The sequence below is a fragment of the Mus musculus genome, chromosome 7 (assembly GCF_000001635.26).
Source record: "Mus musculus strain C57BL/6J chromosome 7, GRCm38.p6 C57BL/6J".
Classification (NCBI taxonomy): domain Eukaryota; kingdom Metazoa; phylum Chordata; class Mammalia; order Rodentia; family Muridae; genus Mus; species Mus musculus.
In genome coordinates this window covers 17,662,078-17,684,783 of record NC_000073.6, presented here as the reverse complement: position 1 = coordinate 17,684,783, position 22,706 = coordinate 17,662,078, and the positions used below count along the sequence as shown (strand labels likewise).

The window sequence follows — 22,706 nt, the reverse complement described above, 5'->3', positions numbered from 1 at the left end:
TCCTTGCTCAGAAAAGAACCAAAGGGTAACTCCAGCTTGCGTGATGACTATTGGTGTGTCTGTGAGGCAGCATCCAGAATATGGGCTGAGGTTGTCTGTATCAAGAGTTTAGTTACTTCTGTGAAGTTGCTTGGCTTGTGTTTGAGGTCAGGTCTGGCTTTGATTTTGTTGGTGCTACATGGTTGCCTACCTGCAGCTGTCCAGCCCAGGCCCAGGGTCAGTGGTGCTTCCTGTTTCTCCATGGCCACAGGAATGATTACATATCTGTCAGGTGTGAGCACAGTCCTTTCTTTGTCCTTTGGAGTTGGTTCACTGGCTCTGGCGTTTTATGAACTAGGTCTTCACTCCAACACACCAGCCCATGGAGTTTGACTAGGAGGCAATCTAAAGGCCACTCCAGTGACACTGGGTGGTGGCAACTAAAGGAAAGACTGTGTGCAGACATAGGCTTCTTGTGGGGAGGGAAACTTTTTTTGTACCTCAGCCCCACCCTTAGCTACATTTCAGTGTCATTGTAGTTTGGTGTCTTGCCTACTGTTCTCGGGGTTGGGACACTTTTTCCTTTTGTTTTTGTTTTTTTGGGGTTTTTTGTTTGTTTGTTTGTTTGTTTGTTTGTTTTTGGTGTAGGGAAGAAATGAGATGGGGTTACAAAACAAGGTTTTTCTAGGTAGCCCTGGCTGTCCTGGAACTCACTTTGTAGGCCAGGCTGCCCTCAAACTCAAGAGATCCACCTGTCTTTGCCTCCAGTGCTAGGATTAAAGGTGTTCCCTGCCACTGCCTGGTTCCAATGATTCAGTGATGGGGCCTTGCAGAATCAAGGGCTAGATTGCAGTCATCTTTGGAGTTGATTACTGGCTATGTGAGAGAGAGGATTTTTCTCATAAAAAGATGGATTTGGGGCTCAGTGTCCTTTGTAAGTGCCTGAATAAGTAAGCTGGGCTATGTGCATAGAAAGTCTCATGAGAAAGGTGGCTTTACACCACAGAGTCTCTAATTATCTTACAAGATAAAGCTGACCCTGAGGCTTGACTCTACTGTGTACCCTTGCTGCAGCTTGTGTAGTTGACGAGGAGCACCTGCTGACACAGTATCAGAACGTAACAAATGGGGGTGAAGGCAGAATTGGAGGAAGATGGGGACTGGGTACAACAGCCAAAGCTATTTTAACCAGCATCTCAGGAGATACTGTGTAATGTCTCATCACAGGCCTGAGAGTGCTCTGCAGGAAATCCGGGAAGGGCCATTTTCTCAGAGGCTGTGTGTTAGAGAAAATAAATGTTCAGAGCACAGGCTTCAACTCAAGTGGAAAGTTTTAGTGGTGGCCATCAACAGCTTCTGAGGTGGGTGACACTGCTGCCTTCCCAGGAGGCAGGGCCACTCTGTGTCTGGTGGAATCATTCTGGAGAATTAGGTTTTCTCCTAAGGGCAAAATGTGTGTGGATTTTGCCTCTTACACTATATTTACTCTTGAAGTTGCACTTGTTCACCTACCAGTGTTTACGGAACCCTGTGTATGGGATGCTTTTTCCTATAATAAAGTATTTTTATTTGTAAAAAAAAAAAAAAAAAAGAATATGGAGTCTCAAATGATTATCTCTTGTCATAAAACAAGGCTTCCAGTTGCTGGCATGGGTTGCATTCAATTGAATTGTAGGCCATGCAAGTCCCATGGAAATCTCCAAACCCAGGATGAAGCTAAAGCAAAAGGTTGCTCTCCGCAAACTAACAAGAGGACCCCATTGCTAAGGACAGCACAAATAAATAACCCATGTAACATGGAGAAGTTGAGCTGGTGCCTACATGAAGCCTTAATCCCTAATTTGTCTTTTTTGGTGCAGGAAAAGAAAAAAATGTGGAAACTAACTCAGCTACAAAACTATTCCCACACTATTTGTCCTGCCTGAAAAATACAATAGGGCTGTAGTGGCCCAGAACTTCTGAGAATAACAAACCAATGTCTGATTTCCTTAAGAGTCACTTCACAAAAAGAAACCTATATCCAATGCTGATTGTGTAACCAGGAACCAGAGACTAAATAGCCAAAATATATAGAATGAATCCAAACAGGACTTCAAAAGCAAACTGTCTTAGTCAGGGTTTCTATTCCTGCACAAGCATCATGACCAAGAAGCAGGTTGGGGAGGAAAGGGTTTATTCAGCATACACTTCCATGTTGCTGTTCATCACCAAAGGAAGCAGGAGCTGATGCAGAGGCCATGGAGGGATGTTCCTTACTGGCTTGCTTCCCCTGGCTTGCTCAGCTTGCTTTCTTATAGAATCCAAGACTACCAGCCCAAGGATGCCACCACCCACAATGGGCCCTCCTGCTTTGATCGCTAATTGAGAAAATGCCTTACAGTTGGATCTCATGGAGGCACTTCCCCAACTGAAGCTCCTTTCTCTGTGATAACCCCAGCCTGTGTCAAGTTGACCCACAAAACCAGCCAGTACGCAAACAAAAAAAATCAATAAAATTATTCCTAATGATATTCTGCTATACTCATAGATCAGTGACTTATCCAGTCATCACTAGAGAGACTTCCTCTAGCAGAAGGTGGAAATAGAACAGATGCAGAGACACACAGCCAAACATTGTGCACACAGAGACTACTTAATCCACTGTGAAACATGGGCAGTGTTTCCCCGTCACTCTTCCTCACTGCACATGCAGAACTAGGAGGCACCGCTGTTAGATGAAATAGTTAAACACTGAATATTTTTGAGTATATGACAGGATGCATTTATTTCTATTCAAACACTGCAACATTTAAACAGCAGACTCAAAGTTTGGGGGCTCTCAAAATTGATTCCCATGTATTCTGATGACTGGCTATATATTTGAGCCACAACTTAAATCCTTGATGCCTTTGTATTTCTGTTTATTACATTGATGTCTGTTTTCCTTTGGAGACAGAGTCTCATTTTAGGTCCTGGTCTGTCCTTATACACACAATTATCCCAGCATTACAGACATGACTCACAATGGTGGCTGTACCTGAGTGGTAACTGACAATTTTCACCATAACTTTACTCCATTTTGTACCTTATCAATAAAGAAATGCCCCCACTCCTTTATAGGATGAAAGGAAGTGTCACTCATTTGTCACAGCCAGGCTGACTGGGAGACTGGTCTGTGAACTGACTGGGTTGGAGACCTCACATTGGTACTCTCCAGCATCCTCCTTCCTGACAGGATCTATGCTGAGTTGGCACTTTGTTGGGGATAGTGTCATCCTCTCTGTAAGCTGCAGACTCTGGTTATTGAAGATCCAATGGATGAAGATTCCAGTGTCAGCTGAGAGGCAGGTGAGGACCACAGAACTCTGTATTGTGACCGTGGTGTTGGTGACTCGAATGAAGGGCTGTGACACAGGCTCTGTAAAAATAGAGAGGACCAAATGACAGAAATTCTACAGAGAGATCAGCCATCCCCTCTGTAGTTCACACTTAAAGACTTTAAGGGGAGAAACTAGAACTGTAACTGGTAGGCATATCTTGTGCTTTTGATCTGCCACCCAGGATGTGTGACCTACATTCAGCCAGTATTTCCTATGTCTCAGTTGTCCTGTAACAGAACACATTGTAAATAATCATTGCTTTGTCTGTGAGTTAAGCTTAGTTGTTAGCAGTCACCTGGGGTGGGAGAGCTGTTCAAGTAAGCAGTATCTTTTGCAAGTATCTAGGGATGAGAATTCCCTAGGCTGGACCCTTAACAATGTCTCAAGTAGTTACCTGCTCCTTTGTTTCTACCATGGAAACATTGACCTTCCTGTGAGTCTCCTAAGCCCATCAGAACAATTGGCTATGGCCCAGACACATGTCCACTGAGACTCAGGAGAAGGAGATGCAAAGGTGACCTATATAAATGTAGCTGTGGGAGCGATGCACAGCTGGTTCCACACTCTATGGGTTTTTAAGACTCAGTAAATACTTGTTCTCTGTCAACTCTAACAGGAAATAAAAACTAAGAAGTCACAAAATTTTTCCAGTGTCACTTTGAGTGAAAGTAGGGAAAGAGTTTTGGAGTCAGGGCTTCCTGGTGCTCTCTGTAGGGACCTCATGTCTTCCTCAGCCAGAGCCTGTCTGAGTCCCACAGGGTCTTTCATGGGTCCATGTTTATGGTGTGAGGCACAAGAGTCTGTATGATGTCTTTGAGGTGAATTATCCCACACACATTCTCTTCTGTGGAAGTGGACACTGGTGAGGGATTCTGATCTACTGTAGTTTTTCTACCTCATGTATGTCACACAGTAACTACTCAATCCCCACGGTGGAAACACAGTCCAGTGGGACAGAGAACAAGCACAACCCAGTTCTGACAGTTCAATGTAGGAATAAGTCAGACCCAGTAGCCAAAAGGTGTAGGGAGTCACTTACTGTTTACATATAATTGCACCTGTGCTTTTTCAATTTTGAAATCTCTGCTTAAAGTTTCTAGTATGTACATTCCTGCATCTTTCTCAGTGGCATTCTGGAGCAGGAGGAATCCATTGGTGTACACACGCTCTCTTCTTTTGAGTTCACTTCCACGTGTGGTGGAACTCATGGCTCTGCTGTATTCTGTGATTTTTAATATCTCAGCCCCATACACTGATTTGTACCAGGAAAAGGTTTGAAGATCTTTTGGCAGGTTATGAACCATGAAAAGAACACTTTCTCCTTCAACAGCATAGCGTGGCACTGGTTCAATCATGAGTTGAGAAGAGGTAAGGGGATTACAGCACGGAGAAAGGGAAGCTGGAAAGGAAAAAAATAAAATTCCATCACAAGTGATCTTTGTGCTTAATGGAAAGATGAGTATTTCTGTCCTGAGCATATAAATGTGACATTCTGCCTAGAGTTGCAAATGTAAATGTGTCTTGATCAAAGTCAGCAACGTGACTTTGTCCATTCTTTCAGTGCCCTTGAAAATGTCATTTCCTCTTCATGGAGGTGTCCCTTTAAGTGTCTACATGGCTGCTCCCACACTGCACTGTCAGCCACTGTATATATTCATGCACACTGTAGTTTGAGATGATGCCTCTACTGAAATATATGGGCCCAAGATTTCCACTTTTTGTTTTTTGTTTTTAGTTTGCTTTGTAGCTCCAGTCAACCCCTGATATCACCGTCTAGATGTCTTTACTGTTCTGCTCTGCTCTGTGTCCTACAGGCTGGATCTGAATGAGGAATGGTAGCAATCTGATCTTCAGACTAGGCTCAGGCCTTGGAAAAGGCTAGGGTATTGGGCTAGCTGGGTTTATATGAGCTAATAATAATGTAGAGTCCTTTTGAAAGACAAGGCTTCAATTGAAAATGCTACCACCAGGTGTGGGAGAAAGATGCATTCCAGCTACAACCTTTGCTGCCTGCAGCAGGCAGAGAGCTGACCCCAAAGGTCTAAAGAGCTGGAGAGCTGTCCCTGCCCCTCAAAGGTTCATTTGGGAGAACAGGCACTGCACTTCACCTGGACTGCATAGAAGAGCTGGTTCTAGTGGTGTGGGTGTGAATGTGGGAGTGGGTGTGGGTGAGCCAGCCCCCAAGGGATTAAGAGCAGAAGAGCTGACCCTGCCAGGGCAGTAATGAGAGCTTGACCTGGTGGTGTGGGTGAGGGAGAGCTGGTGGGATGACCAACTCAGCTACTACCCAGGCCCAGATCCAGGGCTTTGAGTTGGCCCACCACAACATCTATGAACTGCTAGAGCACATGAAGAAACCAGTGCTGCTGATCCAAGGCAGAAGGATACATGTGAGACAGGGCAACAACAGAATATCTGAAAGGAGTACCAGTGAAGAGCTAGTATTGATACTATAGCAGAATGTACAGACCTTAAACCAGAACAGTGACTCACTGCAACAAATATTTGCAAGTAAAGATGTGTAGACAAAAGGGTATACTATAGAACACTATAACACACTACAGTTTCCATGATGAGATTTTTTTCCTTTTTTTGTTTACTTTTGTTTTTGTTGTTGTTGCTGCTGTTGTTTTCTGTTGGAGGGGATTACAAGTGCAGAAGGCAGATATGAAGTGACAAGATGAGTGGGGTTGTGGCACATGATGTGAAGTTCACAAAGAATCAGTAAATAGTTGTTTTTCAAAGAAAATGCCACCACCAGAGTGGCCTATAGGCAAGCCTATAATTTATTTTTTAACTGGGGATTGATATGGGTGGATCAGTCTCTTACAGGCAGTTTTGCCTATGGGCTAGGGAATCTGGGTGATATAAAACAGCAAATTGAACATGACATGAGGACCAAGCCACTAAACAGGAATCCTTTATGGTGCCCACATCAGCTCCTGGATTTTGTTGAGGAAACTCATATGTTTGTAGTTAATAAATACCCAAATTTGACATAGACAGCCAAACAAAACAAACAAACAACGTTGTTCCCTATCACCTCTGAGAGAAAGTAGAAGTTTAATACCAAAACAATTCTCCCCAGGATCACTTTAGTCCAACCTTGGAAAGATGACAGGGTTCAGGGTTCCGTGGTGCTCACCTTTCCTTGAGGATGCCATGGTTTCCTCAAATGCCTGGCTAGAGTCCTAAGAGATTAGGAAGAGTCTTATACCATAGGTTGAGTTACTTTCCATCAAGGTCTTCCTTGATGGGGGTTGGGAGTCAGAGGACAAAGTCTGATCTACAGCCATTTATTTCTTACATATGTGTCTTGTACCAAGTGCTAAAAAATCAACATGGGAACACAGTGAAGACAGGAGGGAGGCACAGACTATGGCAGCCCTGTCTATTTAAGCCCCGCACTGCACTAAACTATCACAGAGAATTACTTACCGTCCACCTGGAGTTGTACATGTGCTAATTCTGTTTTCATATCTGTACTTAGAGTTCGTAGGGTGTATAATCCACTGTCCTTCCATGTCACATTGTAGAACATGAGGGATCCATTGCTGTATATTGTCTCTCTACCACTGTGTAAAGGCCCATGCACACTTAAATTTGTGTCTATTATGTGTCTTGCAACCTCAAGGTTCCTGGACACAATCATCCCTTTGTACCAGAAAAGGGATCGAAGATTCCCCTGGAGATTGTGAACAACTAGAAGAACACTTCCCCCTTCGGCAACTTTGGGTGGCACTGATTCAATAGTGAGCTGGGCAGAGGGGGAAAGAGGTCCACAAGTCCAGAAGAAGGCTAGAAGAGAAGAAAAAGATCCATCAATATTAGGACCATCTATTTGACTAAGTGCCAAGGACCAACCTCAGCTTGCAGAGGGATTCTAAGGAAAGAGTGTCTGAGAGCAGCAAAACAAATGACTCAAAGTCAAACTGTGGGTTACAAGCTGACAGTCTGTGTTCTTGAGACAGCTTTTCAAACTGTTTTCTCTATGTTCTGCTCAAGACATCTTTTTGTTGCTTTTCTAAAAACTCCCAGGATAGCTCATTACTTTAAGAGCAAAGATTATTCACTATCAATCCAATCATTCACTCCAGGTTCCATTTTGATTAGCCCAAAATCAGCATTCTTTGACCCTAGCCCATTGATTCTTAGAAAGAGACAGCAAGCAATTTTTTATGTTGCAAATTAATTCAGAAATCAGTCTGCCAGATTTGAAGCACAAACATTAAGCAAGCTTGGTGGGACCCCACCCTGAAATTACCATTCTTACCACCCCTGGGCCTGGACCACCCTCTGCCCCAGGCTGGCCTTGAACTCAGAAATTTGCCTGCCTTTGTAAGCACAAACAAATACTTACCTGTGTGGGATCTTGCCCTGCAAATGACATTCCCTAAATATCTTTTTTCCCTTCCATAGTATCATTCTGACAAGCTGACTTATAGTGCAGCTGGCTCTGTTCTTTTAGATTTGTGAAGCTCCTTATACAATTGTATCCTTATATTTTGCATAGTTGAGAAATTATATATTTTGAGCTCATGTTTTCAGAGTTCTTTCCCACATCCTTAAAGGCTATTCTGAAGGTTTCAGCATTTACCATTTTACTGAGATATAGACATACCCTCACCTCCCAAACTTAATGCTGCTTCTAATTATCATGGAGTTATTAACCTTAGCAAAGAGAATATTTTCCAATACCTTGGTAGAGAGAATAGTTCCTGAAGGAAGCACATGAAGTAATATATATGTATATAATATACACACACAAACAAGTCTTATACCCACATCAACACTCATAGAGGCTCATGACCTGCTAGCTCTGTTCCAGGGGTAGGAATACTGTCATGCCATCCCTGCCATGGCCATGTCAGACTTAGCAGCTAAGATGAGGCCCTGTGTCCTGAGCAGGTGTGTCTGTTGCTCAGCCAAAGTAGGTGGTATCTATGTGTCCTACACTGTGTCCCCATACAGTTTTCCTTTTCCCTGGATGGTGCCCTCTCCTCAGTTGTCAACTTATCTCTGGTTCTCTAGCATCCAATCCCTGCTCACATTTTGACTACATTGCTATTGGTGTGATGCCTGCACAAACTCTTTCCCATTCTCCTTGCTTCTTAATTCTCTGAATCTTTTTGTTGTTACCTTTATGTTCCTCTTTTGGTTCAGCTAATACCTGACTTTACCTTCTAGCTTTGTTTATAGGTCTTCCAGTCCTCTAGGACCAGGACACCCTAATAATGGTGCTTTGTCTTATTTTTTTTTTAATTCTTCAAAAAAAAACTCAGATACCTATGAAAAATGAATGAATGAATAATGAATAATCTATGGGCAGGACCTTGTATGCCCATAGATTTATTTAAGAAATCCATAGGTTTGGGGACATAGTATTGAATCATTCCATTTGCTTTAAGTTTTTACACTTTACATATTGTATTTACATGTGAGCAGGGGCACAACAGCAAGTATCAGTGTGGATGGGTGGGTACAAAGCACAGTACTTAGGTAGATGCCAGGGGACTTCTGTTCATTGGCCTCAACTTGTCAGACAATGAAGGAAATGCCTGTACCCTTTCAACCATGTCACAACACCAGCTTGATTTTTTTTTTATTTAACTTGTCAAACTGAGAAAATTAATCTTCAAAATATTGTGGTCTTGGTGATTAACTTTGTGTAAGAACAATGTGTCCCTGAGCCTTACTGTATCTTGTTCAATCACAACTTCCTGATGCTGAGCCTCTGTACCATTCTGTCTCTTCTTCTACAAACCCTGAGACTATTCTCATGTCTTGTGCCACTCAGGAGACTGAAGACAGTAAGTGAGTCCTCTCCTCTTACCCATTGTCAACTTGCATTTTCCTATCCTATGAGCAGGAACCTGTGATAGGTGGTGCACCCTTTGCAGAGCGATACAAGAGTGCCTCCCTATTCTCAGTAGCCTGATATGTCCTCCTTCTGTGGCACATCTACTACTGCATAGCTCACAAGTTTTTGTCTACTGCATAGATCACAAGTTTTTGTCCTTCCCCTTTCTGAACTGAACTTCCCAGGAAAGAACACCACTCATATTCCCATAGACTATAGGTGAATTTTTAATTTAAAAAAAAAAAACATTGTTTCGCCCCTCTCTTGTCATTTTGTTTCAGTTCCTCAGAACATGGAGTGAGCATCAAAACTGATGAGCATTCCCATGACCTAGAAGAATAGTGGATGGCCCTGGGGCTTCCCTCATGATCTTGGTCTGTCAACACCAAAAAGAAAACCCTGCACAACTGTGAAACACAAAAACTCAGCAGTGCATCCAGTATGCCCTGTGTCCTCAGTGATCTAGAAAGATGAAATTCGCTCTCAACATACTGACCAAGATGCCCACGGAGCTTCTAAGATAACATCTGAGTGATCATGGTGAAGGGGACAGATATATCCTCGCTGGAGTCACCAGTCAGGGTTCTAACCCAAGACAAAGACCTAGGAGCATATGTATAAGGAGCCATGGGTGTGTGGGAGGAGGCAACCTGATTCCTGGGAAGAGGCTGTGGAATCCTTCTTCTCAACATAAGATTTCATGACGATACTCCCACTTTGCCTGCATACTAAGCTGTGTAATGGCTCTGCCCATGTGCTCACTGGTATTTCTGAGATACCTTGGACTTCTCTCTAGTTGATTTCCCTTATCTATTCTATATTTACCAATGAAATACATAAAACAAAAACTTATTACCATCTCTTGGCAGTGTATCAGACACACTAAGCAGGCAAGAGGTATAAGAATTCTGTGTCCATGATTTCCAGGTCAATAGAAATATGGGTGGAATCAAGATACTAGGTAAGTTCCTGGTTCAGGTAAATAGTTTCCTGAATGTTGATTTTTTTTTATATTGATGCTGCCCACTGTTAACAACTGGTGGAACTGTAATTAACATCTTGGGAGCTATTCAGAGACACAGAACCTGTTTCTATTTGCATACAGGAGAGAATTCCCTGAACTGGAACCCAGAAAACAAACACTTGTCAGAAGACCAGTGTTGTCTGTCTCTTATGTTGATGACATGACCTTTCTGTGAAGTCACATAAATCCAAAATAGGTCATTAATGACCTGGGCACCTGTCCAGATAAGCTTTTCTGCTGAGTCACTGGAGATATCCAGGGGATCTAGCCTAACCATGACTTTTCTGGCATTGTACTGCTTGGTCCCACATACTACAAGACATTGACTACTTGATATTACTGTTCTCTGAAAACAAAAAATCAAAATCCAACCTCTGTAAAATGCTTTTCAGGACTATCAGGAGTTGAGTCTGAGATAGAGGTCTGGAGCCAAATATTCCTGGTTCTCTCATCTCTCTAAGTATGCTATGTATTTCTCAACCAGGCCTTATGTTCAGTGTCTAAAGGTCTTTCTCAAGTAGACATTCCTGACTGAGTTAACCAATATGCCTCCACTTGTCTCCAATGTGAAGTCAAATAAATGATTCTGATCTATTTCTACTATTTCTACATCACTTGTGTCTGCAACTAAATGCTCAAACCCAACATGGGGTCACAATGCAGAGGATAGATGAGCACATGCCTGGCCTGATAATTCTTTGTGTGTATCATAGAATGAACCCCATCCAGCACCCAGAGTTCACAAAGATGACTTACTGTACACGTGGAGGTATATGGATGTTGTGGATACAATTTTTCCATGTCTATTTAAGGTCCGTATAGTATAGAATCCTGTGTCCTTCTGGGTGACATTGTGAAGCAACAGGGATCCATTGCTGAACACTGTCTCTCTACCACTGTGTTCGGGCCCTTTCACACTGATGTTAGAGGCCAGTGCATACAATGCAATTCCGAGGTTCATATTTGTCACTCCTTTGAACCAGGCTATGGCTGTAAGATCCTCTGGCAGACTGTAAACAATAATAAGGACATTTTCTCCTTCAGCCACTTGTGGTGGCACTAATTCAATGGTGACTTGGACAGTGGTGGGCAGGAACCAAGAGGTTAAAAGAAAAGCTAAAAGGGAAGAGAGAGAAACCATCAATATTGTGCAGATGTGATAATAACTCAGCTTAGGGGTATGGGTAGGGGTATGCCCACTCTCTTTGATGGAGGTAGGAACATGATCTCTATTCCCTCAGAGTCTCTCACTGTACGATTAACTGTCTAAGTTTCAGGAAAAGACTCAGATACCAGTCCAAAAAGGAAAGAAAGGAGAAAAATAATGACATAGGGAAGAAAATAAGGAAGGATGGAAGGAGGGAGGGAAGGAGGGAAGGAAGGATGGAGGAAGGAAATGAAGAAAGGAAGGGAGGGAGGGGAGAGAAGGAAGGAGGAAGGGGAAAAGGGAGGGAAAGAGAGGAAGGGAGGGGAGAAAGGAGGGGGAAAATATGTTTCCATGGGTTTATCCATGGTTTCCAGGTTTGGAACTAATGACAATAATTATACTCAAGTGTTATTTAAATGTTTTTACATTTCCTTGTGTATTTGTATGTGTGTATTTTGTGAACACAGGAGTCTAGTATGTCTATTGCAGTTTCATTGTCCAATCCTGTGTAGAAGTCAGATAAAGTCCAGCAGGAGTCTGTTTTCTCTATTTACCATGTGGGACCTGAAGAGTGAATTCAGGTCATATCTCCACACATTGACACTGGCCTACCTGTGTTTGGTTTCAATTTGAAGAGTCATGTTGTCATGGTTGGAAATGTCAGTCCTCAGAACCTAACAGCCAATATGATTGACTTGAGTCTTTTTTTGTTTTACTCCTCACATTCTGACAACAGATATCTTTTAAGCTGCTGAGCCTCTGTTCCTCAAAATACTTTCTGCCCCATGACTACCAGCAAAAAACTCAAGTCTCATCTAATACTCCTATCCTTTTTAGGAGTTCCCTGCCTACCTCTGAGTTCCCCTCAACCGATCAGAGTTTTCTACCACCATCAGAGAGTTGATACCCTTACCTGTGAGCAGAAGACCCTGCCAGGGTGTACACCCTGGTAGAGAAGCACCAAGGACACCTCCATCTCTCTTCTCACTGTACTGTCCTTTCTTTGAGAAGAAGAACTTCCCGTCCAACACAGCACCAGCATTTGCTGTCATTCCTTCTTCTGATCTGAGTGTTCTCTCAGGCAGGAACACTTCCCAGAATCCCATGGCCTGTGGGTGGTGGACTCTATATCCACAGCACTGCTATGTCCCTTCCACTCTCAGTGATGTTCTGCATCCCTCTCAACTTTTTTCTCTTTATGTTTCTCCTCCAGGCAACATATTGAGCAACAATGCTGATAAGCATCACTTTGCTCTCAAAGAACTCATCACTGGCTGACTTCTGCTGTGATTTGGCTTTGGGTCTGTCATCATCAAAGTTTAAACTGAAATATTTTTTTAAAATATAAACACTAAATTAGTCCAACAGTTCTATTTGTTTACCATAACAGTCAACAACAACCAACCTTTCTTTTTCTATGATTTAAAAAACAAAAAAACAAAAAAACCTTCTAGTCTGCAACTCTACCCAGGGCAGATCAGGCTTTCCAACCCCCCTGCCCACACGCAGAAACAGCCTGACTCCCAGGAGATCTGCTGTAACCAGGATAATAGGAACCCACCCCCCCAAACCAGAGACAGCACTGTTTGCTTTGAAGAGGCCTGCTCTAACCCACCTCACAGAGATCTACCTTCCTACACAGAGGTACAGAATTCAGTCATAGACAGCAAGGCCAGTTAACACAAGAGATAAACAGATAGTTAGAGGCAAGTGCAAGAACATAAGCAACAGAAACTAATGCCACCTTGCAAGACCAAAACCCAGGACTCCTACCACAGCAAGCCCTGGATACCCTAACTCACCTAAAGAGCAAGATTCTGACCTAAAATCCCATACAATAGAGGTGTTAGGAAACACACCTCAGTAACAAAGACAGACATTACATCAGGCTGAATAAACAGCTGGAAAAAAATTCCATGAAAATGGTATCAAGAAACAAGATGGAGTAGTCATGTTTACCTATTTAAATATTTATTAATTTGTATTTATAAAAATAATACGTTAATTTATTTCACCAACAGATTACACAGTGAAACAAAGACCAAACTATTCTACATGTCACCAAATGTGCCCTATTCTGCCTCATATTGTGAATTTCAAACCATGACTGGTTTATCTTTTTTTTTTACTGAATATTTTCTTTATTTACATTTCAAATATTATCCCCTTTTGCCCCCTGGAAAGCCCTTATCCCATCTGCCCTCCCTTGCTTGTATGAGAGTGTTCCTCTACACACCCATTCCAACCTCCAATCCTTGGCATTCCCCTACACTGGGGAATTGAGCTTTGATAGAACCTCCTATCGATTCCTGACAAGGCCATTCACTGCCACATGTGGGGATAGAGCCATGGGTCACACTCCATGTGTACTCTTTGGTTGGTAGTTTAGTCCCTGGGAGTTCTGAGGGGTTGATATTTTTGTCCTTCCTATGGGGTTGAAAATCCCTTCAGTAGCTAGGCAGTGGTGGGGCATGCCTTTAATCCCAGCACTTGGGAGGCAGAGACAGGTGCATTTCTAAGTCCAAGGCCAGCCTGGTCTACAGAGTGAGTTCCAGGACAGCCAGGGCTACACAGAGAAACCCTGTCTCAAAAAAACTAAAAAAAGAAAAAAGAAAAGAAAAAAGAAAAGAAAAGAAGAAAATCCCTTCAGCTCCTTCAATCCTTTCTCTAACTCTTCCCCATGGGGACCCTGATCTCAGTCCAATGGTTGGCTTTGAGCCTCTCAGGAGACAGCTATATTAGGATCCTTTCAACAAACACTTGTTAGCATCCACAATACTGTCTGTGTTTGGTGACTGTATCTGGGATGACCTTTACTTCACTCTCTGCTCCATACTTTGTCTCTATTTACTCCCGTGAGTATTTTGTTCGCACACCTAAGAAGTACTTAAACATTCACACTTTTGTCTTCCTTCTTCTTGAGATTTATGTGGTCTGTGAATTGTATCTTGGGTATTCCGAGTTTTGAGCTAATATCCACTTAACAGTTAGTACATACCATGTGTGTTCTTTTGTGATTGGGTTAACTCATTCAGGATGATATTTTGCCTAAGAATTTCATGAAGTCATTGTTTTTAATAGCTGAGTAGTACTCCATTGTCTAAATGTACCACATTTTCTGTATCTGTTCCTCTGTTGAAGGACAGCTGGGTTCTTTCCAGCTTCTGGCTATTATGAATAAGGCTGCTATGAACATGGTAGAGCATGTGCGCTTGTTATATATTGGAGCATCTTTTGGGTATATGACCAGGAGTGCTTTTGCTGGGTCCTCAGGTAGTGCTATGTCCAATTTTCTGAGGAACCACCAGAATGATTTCCAGACTGGTTGTACCAGCTTGCAATCCTACCAACAAAGAGGAGTATTCTCTCTCCACATTCTTGCCAGCATCTCTTGTCACCTGAGTTTTTGGTCTTAGCCATTCTAATTGGTATGTGGTGGAATCTCAGGGTTGTTTTGATTGGTGTTTCCCTGATGACTAAGAATGTTGAACATTTCTTTAGGTGCTTTTAAGCCACTCGATATTCCTCAGCTGAGAATTCTTTGTTTAGTTCTGTACCCCATTTTAAATAGAGTTATTTGGTTTAGTGGAGTCCTTCTTAGAAGAGAGAACAAAATAGTCATGGGAGGAAATATAAAGACAAAGTGTAGAACAGAAACTGAAGAAAAGGCCATCCAGAGACTTCCCCACCTGGTGATCTGTCCTATAAAGAGTTAACAAACCCAGACACTATTATTGATTCCAACAGGTGCTTGCTAAAAGGCACCTGATATAGCTGTACCCTGAGAGGCTCTGCCAGACCCTGACAAATACAGAGGCAGATGTTTATAGCCAGCCATTGGACTGAGCATGAGGCCACCCAGAGATTGCCCCGCCTGAGGATTCATCCCCTATGCAGACACCAAACTCAAGACACTATTAAGGATGCCCACAAGTGCTTGCTGACAGGAGCCTGATATATCTGTCTCCTGAGAGGCTCTGCCAGAACAGAGCCTGAGCAAGACAGATGCAAATGCTTGCTGCCAACCATTGGACTGATCCAGGGTCCCCAATGGAAGAATTAGAGAAAGGACTGAAGGAACTGAAGGGATTTGCAACCCCATAGGAAGAACAACAATATCAACCAACCAGACCCCCAGAGTTCCCAGGGATTAAACCACCATCCAAAGAGTACACATTGAGTGTGACCCATGGCTCCAGCCCCATATATAGCAGAGGATGGCCTGTCAGGCATTAATGGGAGGAGAGGCCCTTGGTCCCATGAAGGCTCAATGCCCCAATGTAGTGGAATGCCAGGGTGTGGAGTTGGGAGTGTGTGGGGAAGAACACCCTCATAAAAGCAGGGAGAGGGGGCTATGATAGGAGGTTTCCAGATGGGAAACCAAGAAAGAAGATAACATTTAAATGTAAATAAAGAAAATATCCCATTAAAAAAGACCTCAGCAAATACAAGAAGATTAAAATAATCCCATGCATTCTATCAGCTCACCACAGACTAAGGCTAGCCTTCAATAACTATAAAACAACAGAAAGACCATATTCTTATCTGCTCAATGATAACTTGGTCAGGGAATAAATAAAGAAATTAAAGACTTTCTAAATTTTAACAAAAATGGAAACTCGTGGGCACAGAGAAAGCAGTACTAAGAGGGAAATTTATAGCACTTAATGGCCTCATTCAAACTCTAAAAATGTTTATTCTGTAATTACACATTTATTAGAGGCAATCAAAGTAATTGGCATACTGATACAAATAAAAACTAGCAATACTTTTGCTTATGTTTCTACTAAATGAAACATGTTTTTCATGTTATAACATAAAGCACATCACAGAGTTACTGTATAATCCTACAGAAAAAAATCATTAGAAGATCTAATCACACTCTAAAAGAGATGCCTTTTTAAAACACAAGGAGGTATATGAAGACTCCCACAGACAAATTGCATAAAGCTTTACTAACTTTAAATTTTTAAGTGCTAATGAAACAAGAACAACATCTGCTGAAAGGAATTTTTGGGGGGGGAAACATGCTGAATCAATTCAGCCTGTGTACTACAAGGATAATTTAACATCAGACTGGAAACCAGGAAAAATGTTGGGGTGGGGCTGCAGTTATGTTTCTGTTTCTACAGGAGATCTAGCATTGTGAATACTATTGAAAGTGTTGCAACTTTGTTCCTTGCTATGCTCTATGTGGTAGCTATACAAGTAACAGAGATCGATTGTACATATTGGATCTATATTTCTAATCCTCCAATTGTCATAGGAGTAAGTTGGAGGAGATGAGGATATTCGTATGGTAATGAATTTTCTTGGCTACCAGGTCCTTCTCACCTCGGAGGACCTGCTAAACCCTTGGAGAAATGTAAGGAAATCAAAATTTTACTGTGAGAGTGCAAGAAATTCGTATTTGTATAAGTAATGGAACTGAAGAATAAAGATAAAAAATTACTGAACTCTTCCTCACCCCAGAGCCCGACCCCTCCCATCTAGAGATTGTTCCCAGAACACTCCTGAACTCTTCAACCCAGAATGCATTCCTGAACTCCTCACCCTAGAGTTCGAACCCTCCCAACTAAAGACTGTTCCAAGAACATTTTTGAGATAAGGGCCTCCTGGAACAACCTCAGAATGAACCGGGTACATTGCCAAATAATAGGACATGACCCCTTAGTTACGTAGAATTCCCTTGGCAGAACCCCTTGTCCCTTGGCAGAACCCCTTAGTTATGCAAACTTGTACTTTCCCTGCCCCGCTCTCCCCCCTTGAGTTTTTCCTATATAAGCCTGTGAAAAATTTGGCTCGAGGTCGATTCTCCTCTACACCATACTAGGTGTATGAGTTTCGACCCCAGAGCTCTGGTCTATGTGCTTTCTTGCTGTTACTTTATTAAATCTTGCCCACTACAATTTGAGTTCGGTCTCAGTGTCTTCTTGGGTCCGCGGCTGTCCCGAGGCTTGAGTGAGGGTCTCCCTTCGGGGGTCTTTCATTTGGGGGCTCGTCCGGGATCAGCGCGACCACCCAGAGGTCCTAGACCCACTTTAAGGTAAGATTCTTTGACCTGTCTTGGTCTGGTGTCTGTGTTCTGTTTCTAAGTTTGGTGCGATCGCAGTTTCGGTTTTGCGGACGCTCAGTGAGACCGCGCTCCGAGAGGGAACGCGGGGTGGATAAGGATAGACGTGTCCAGGTGTCCACCGTCCGTTCGCCCTGGGAGACGTCCCAGGAGGAACAGGGGAGGACCAGGGACGCCTGGTGGACCCCTTTGGAGGCCAAGAGACCATCTGGGGTTGCGAGATCGTGGGTTCGAGTCCCACCTCGTGCCTTGTTGCGAGATCGTGGGTTCGAGTCCCACCTCGTGTTTTGTTGCGAGACCGTGGGTTCGAGTCCCACCTCGCGCCTTGTTGCGAGACCGTGGGTTCGAGTCCCACCTCGTGTTTTGTTACAGGATTGTGGGTTCGAGTCCCACCTCGTGCAGAGGGTCTCAATTGGCCAGCCTTGGAAAGGCCATCTGATTCTTTGAGTTGCTTGTGGTCGACGCGAAGTCGCCGCCGTTTTTGGTTTCTTTTTTGTCTTAGTCTTGTGTTAGCTCTTGTTGTGTCTACTATTATTCTAGAAATGGGACAATCTGTGTCCACTCCCCTTTCTCTAACTCTGGAGCATTGGAAGGAGGTGCAGGTCAGAGCCCACAACCAGTCGGTGGAGGTCAGAAAGGGTCCGTGGCAGACCTTTTGCGCCTCTGAGTGGCCGACGTTTGGAGTGGGCTGGCCACCAGAAGGTGCTTTTGACTTGTCACTAATCGCCGCCGTCAGGCGAGTTGTTTTTCAGGAGGAAGGGGGTCACCCTGATCAGATCCCCTATATTGTGACCTAGCAGAATCTCGTCCAATTCCCACCTCCGTGGGTCAAGCCTTGGACCCCAAATTCTTCGAAACTGACGGTCGCGGTTGCCCAGTCTGATGCAGCCGGAAAGTCCGGCCCGTCAGCACCCCCCAAGATTTATCCAGAGATTGACGACCTCCTCTGGATGGACTCCCAACCTCCCCCTTACCCCCTGCCCCAGCAGCCACCTGCAGCCGCCCCACCACAGGGACCAATAGCGAGAGGGGCTCAGGGACTGGCGGGGGGGACTCAGAGCCGCCGAGGCCGAAGCCCCGGGGAGGAAGGGGGGCCGGATTCAACAGTTGCCTTGCCACTTAGAGCACATGTGGGAGGGCCAGCGCCAGGACCTAATGATCTCATTCCTTTACAATACTGGCCTTTTTCCTCTTCTGATTTATATAATTGGAAAACTAACCACCCTCCCTTCTCAGAGAACCCCTCTGGGCTTACTGGGATCCTTGAGTCACTTATGTTCTCCCATCAACCCACTTGGGATGATTGTCAGCAGCTTTTGCAGGTTCTTTTCACCACAGAAGAAAGAGAAAGAATCCTGATGGAGGCGAGAAAAAATGTTCTAGGAGAGGACGGCACACCCACTGCCCTCCCTAACCTCGTGGACGAGGCTTTCCCCTTGAATCGCCCCAACTGGGACTACAACACCGCGGAAGGTAGGGGACGCCTCCTTGTCTATCGCCGGACTCTAGTGGCAGGTCTCAGAGGGGCCGCTAGACGGCCCACCAATTTGGCTAAGGTAAGAGAGGTCTTGCAGGGGCAGACTGAACCACCCTCAGTCTTCCTTGAGCGTCTCATGGAGGCATATAGGAGGTACACCCCTTTTGACCCCTCGTCAGAGGGGCAGAAAGCCGCTGTAGCCATGGCCTTCATTGGTCAGTCCGCTCCCGACATTAAGAAAAAGCTGCAAAGGCTGGATGGGCTCCAAGATCATACGCTCCAAGATTTAGTAAAAGAAGCAGAGAAAGTCTATCATAAGAGGGAAACAGAAGAAGAGAGGCAGGAGAGAGAGAAGAAAGAAATGGAGGAGAGGGAAAATAGACGGGATCGCCGTCAGGAGAGAAATTTGAGTAAAATTGTGGCCGCAGTTGTAAATGATAGACAGTCAGGAAAAGGTAAAACAGGGCTCCTGGGCAACAGGGCAGTGAAACCGCCAGGTGGCAGAAAGATACCACTGGAAAAAGACCAATGCGCCTATTGCAAAGAGAAAGGACACTGGGCTAGAGACTGCCCTAAAAACCGGGAGCGATCCAAGGTCCTGACCCTAGAAGATGATTAGGGAAGTCGGGGCTCAGACCCCCTCCCTGAGCCTAGGGTAACTTTGTCCGTGGAGGGGACCCCCGTCAACTTCCTGATAGACACCGGAGCAGAGCATTCAGTACTCACTAGCCCCCTAGGCAAGCTAGGCTCTAAAAAGACCATGGTGATTGGAGCCACTGGTAGTAAATTTTACCCCTGGATGACCGAACGAGCCCTACAGATAAACAAGAACATAGTGACCCACTCCTTCCTGGTGATACCTGAGTGTCCTGCTCCCCTCTTGGGGCGCGATCTGCTAACCAAACTAAAGGCTCAAGTCCAATTTACTTCAGAAGGCCCACAAGTAAGCTGGGGAAAAGCCCCCGTTGCCTGCCTTGTCCTCAACACAGAGGAAGAGTACCGGTTGCATGAAGAGCAACCCAAAAATGCAGTCTCTTCAGGCTGGCTAACTGCGTTCCCCAATGTCTGGGCAGAACAAGCAGGAATGGGGTTGGCTAAACAAGTGCCTCCGGTTGTGGTAGAACTTAAAGCTGATGCCACCCCCATCTCGGTAAGACAATACCCCATGAGCAAGGAAGCTAGGGAGGGCATCCGGCCTCATATCCAGAGGTTGCTAGACCAAGGAGTTTTAGTGGCCTCTCAGTCCCCCTGGAATACACCACTTCTGCCAGTTCGAAAACCAGGGACCAATGACTATCGCCCGGTGCAAGACCTCCGGGAAGTTAACAAAAGGGTCCTGGACATTCACCCCACAGTCCCGAACCCGTACAATTTATTAAGCTCTCTCCCACCCGAGAGAACATGGTATACAGTCCTGGACTTAAAAGATGCCTTCTTTTGCCTGCGCTTGCACCCTAAGAGTCAGCTCCTGTTTGCCTTTGAATGGAGGGACCCAGAGGGCGGACAGACTGGTCAACTAACCTGGACTAGGCTACCACAAGGGTTCAAAAATTCCCCCACCCTGTTTGACGAGGCCCTCCATCGGGATCTCGCGCCTTTTCGCGCTCGAAACCCTCAGCTTACCCTACTACAGTATGTGGATGATCTCTTGGTCGAGGCGGCCTCGAAGGAGCTGTGTCACCAGGGAACTGAGAGGCTCCTCACAGAACTGAGTGACTTGGGGTATCGAGTTTCGGCTAAAAAGGCACAAATCTGTCAAACTGAGGTAACCTACCTGGGGTATACCCTCCGAGGGGGTAAAAGATGGCTCACAGAAGCCCGGAAGAAGACTGTTATGATGATCCCATCGCCAACCACCCCACGGCAAGTACGTGAGTTTCTGGGGACTGCTGGCTTTTGTAGACTCTGGATTCCAGGCTTTGCAACCCTAGCGGCACCTCTATATCCTTTGACTAAAGAAGGGGTTCCTTTTGAGTGGAAAGAAGAGCACCAAAGAGCTTTTGAGGCTATCAAGTCGTCTCTAATGACTGCCCCCGCGCTAGCATTACCAGACTTGACTAAGCCTTTCGTCCTATATGTGGACGAGAGAGCGGGGTTAGCCAGGGGAGTGTTGACACAAGCACTGGGACCCTGGAAGAGACCTGTAGCCTATCTGTCAAAAAAATTAGATCCCGTTGCTAGTGGATGGCCCACATGTCTGAAAGCTATTGCAGCAGTAGCCCTGCTGATCAAAGATGCTGACAAATTGACAATGGGACAGCAGGTGACTGTTGTAGCCCCTCATGCCCTGGAAAGTATTGTGCGGCAGCCACCTGACAGATGGATGACAAATGCCCGAATGACACACTATCAGAGCCTGCTGCTAAATGAGCGTGTAACCTTTGCGCCCCCTGCCATCCTCAACCCAGCTACCCTTCTCCCTCTAACAAATGATTCCGTCCCAGTACATCAATGTACAGACATCCTCGCTGAAGAAACTGGGACCAGAAGGGACCTGACTGACCAACCCTGGCCTGGAGCTCCCAGTTGGTATACGGACGGCAGCAGTTTCCTGATAGAGGGGAAGCGAAAGGCTGGAGCTGCGGTGGTGGACGGGAAAAAGGTAATTTGGGCAAGCACTTTGCCTGAAGGAACATCGGCACAAAAGGCTGAACTTATAGCGCTTATACAAGCCCTCCGAGAGGCTAAAGGTAAGATCGTTAACATCTATACTGACAGCCGCTATGCTTTTGCTACCGCACACATCCATGGGGCCATCTACAGGCAGCGAGGGCTATTGACTTCGGCTGGTAAAGACATTAAAAACAAAGAAGAAATTCTGGCCCTGTTGGAAGCCATACATGCACCTAAGAAGGTAGCCATCATCCACTGCCCCGGCCACCAAAGAGGAGAAGACTTGGTGGCCAAGGGCAACCGAATGGCAGACTCAGTGGCAAAACAAGTTGCTCAAGGGGCCATGATCTTAACTGAAAAAGGTGATCCGCCCAAAAGCCCTGAGGATGAGAGGTATAACATAAAAGAGCTATTGTGGACCAGTGATCCCCTCCCATACTTTTTTGAAGGGAAAATAGAATTGACTCCCGAAGAAGGAATAAAATTTGTGAAAGGACTACACCAGTTCACCCACCTGGGAGTTGAAAAGATGATGAGACTAATTAAAAATTCCCGATACCAAGTCCCCAACCTGAAGTCAGTGGCTCAAAAGATTATAGACTCCTGCAAACCATGTGCATTCACTAATGCGACTAGAGCCTACAAAGAACCTGGAAAGAGACAACGGGGAGACCGTCCTGGAGTGTATTGGGAGGTAGATTTTACTGAAGTTAAACCTGGAATGTATGGTAACAAGTATCTGTTAGTATTTGTAGACACCTTTTCAGGATGGGTTGAGGCGTTTCCCACTAAAACTGAGACTGCCCAGATTGTGGCCAAGAAGATCCTTGAAGAAATCCTGCCAAGATTTGGAATCCCTAAGGTAATCGGGTCCGACAATGGACCAGCCTTTGTTGCCCAGGTAAGTCAGGGCTTGGCCACTCAGTTGGGCATCGATTGGAAATTACACTGTGCTTACCGCCCTCAAAGCTCAGGACAGGTAGAGAGGATGAATAGAACCTTAAAAGAGACCTTGACTAAATTAGCCATTGAGACCGGCGGGAAAGACTGGGTGGCTCTCCTCCCTCTTGCGCTCTTCTGAGCCCGAAACACCCCTGGACGTTTCGGGCTCACTCCTTTTGAAGTTCTGTATGGAGGACCTCCCCCCTTAATGGAAGCTGGTGGAACATTGGTT

The 22,706-nt window shown here is 44.8% G+C and overlaps 2 pseudogenes across 1 annotated transcript; one reads left to right on the top strand and one right to left on the bottom strand.

Moving 5' to 3' along the window:
- Positions 1 to 2,723: 2,723 nt before the first annotated feature.
- Positions 2,724 to 12,471, bottom strand: Psg-ps1 (pregnancy specific glycoprotein, pseudogene 1; annotated as a pseudogene). Its single transcript, NR_002857.1, has 5 exons — positions 12,283 to 12,471; positions 10,979 to 11,338; positions 6,777 to 7,136; positions 4,378 to 4,737; positions 2,724 to 3,376 (listed from the first exon to the last, which is right to left on the bottom strand). The product of NR_002857.1 is annotated as a pregnancy specific glycoprotein, pseudogene 1 (transcript).
- A 6,215-nt stretch (positions 12,472 to 18,686) lies between these two features.
- Gm45973 lies at positions 18,687 to 22,381 on the top strand (annotated as a pseudogene).
- The last annotated feature ends 325 nt before the right edge of the window (positions 22,382 to 22,706 follow it).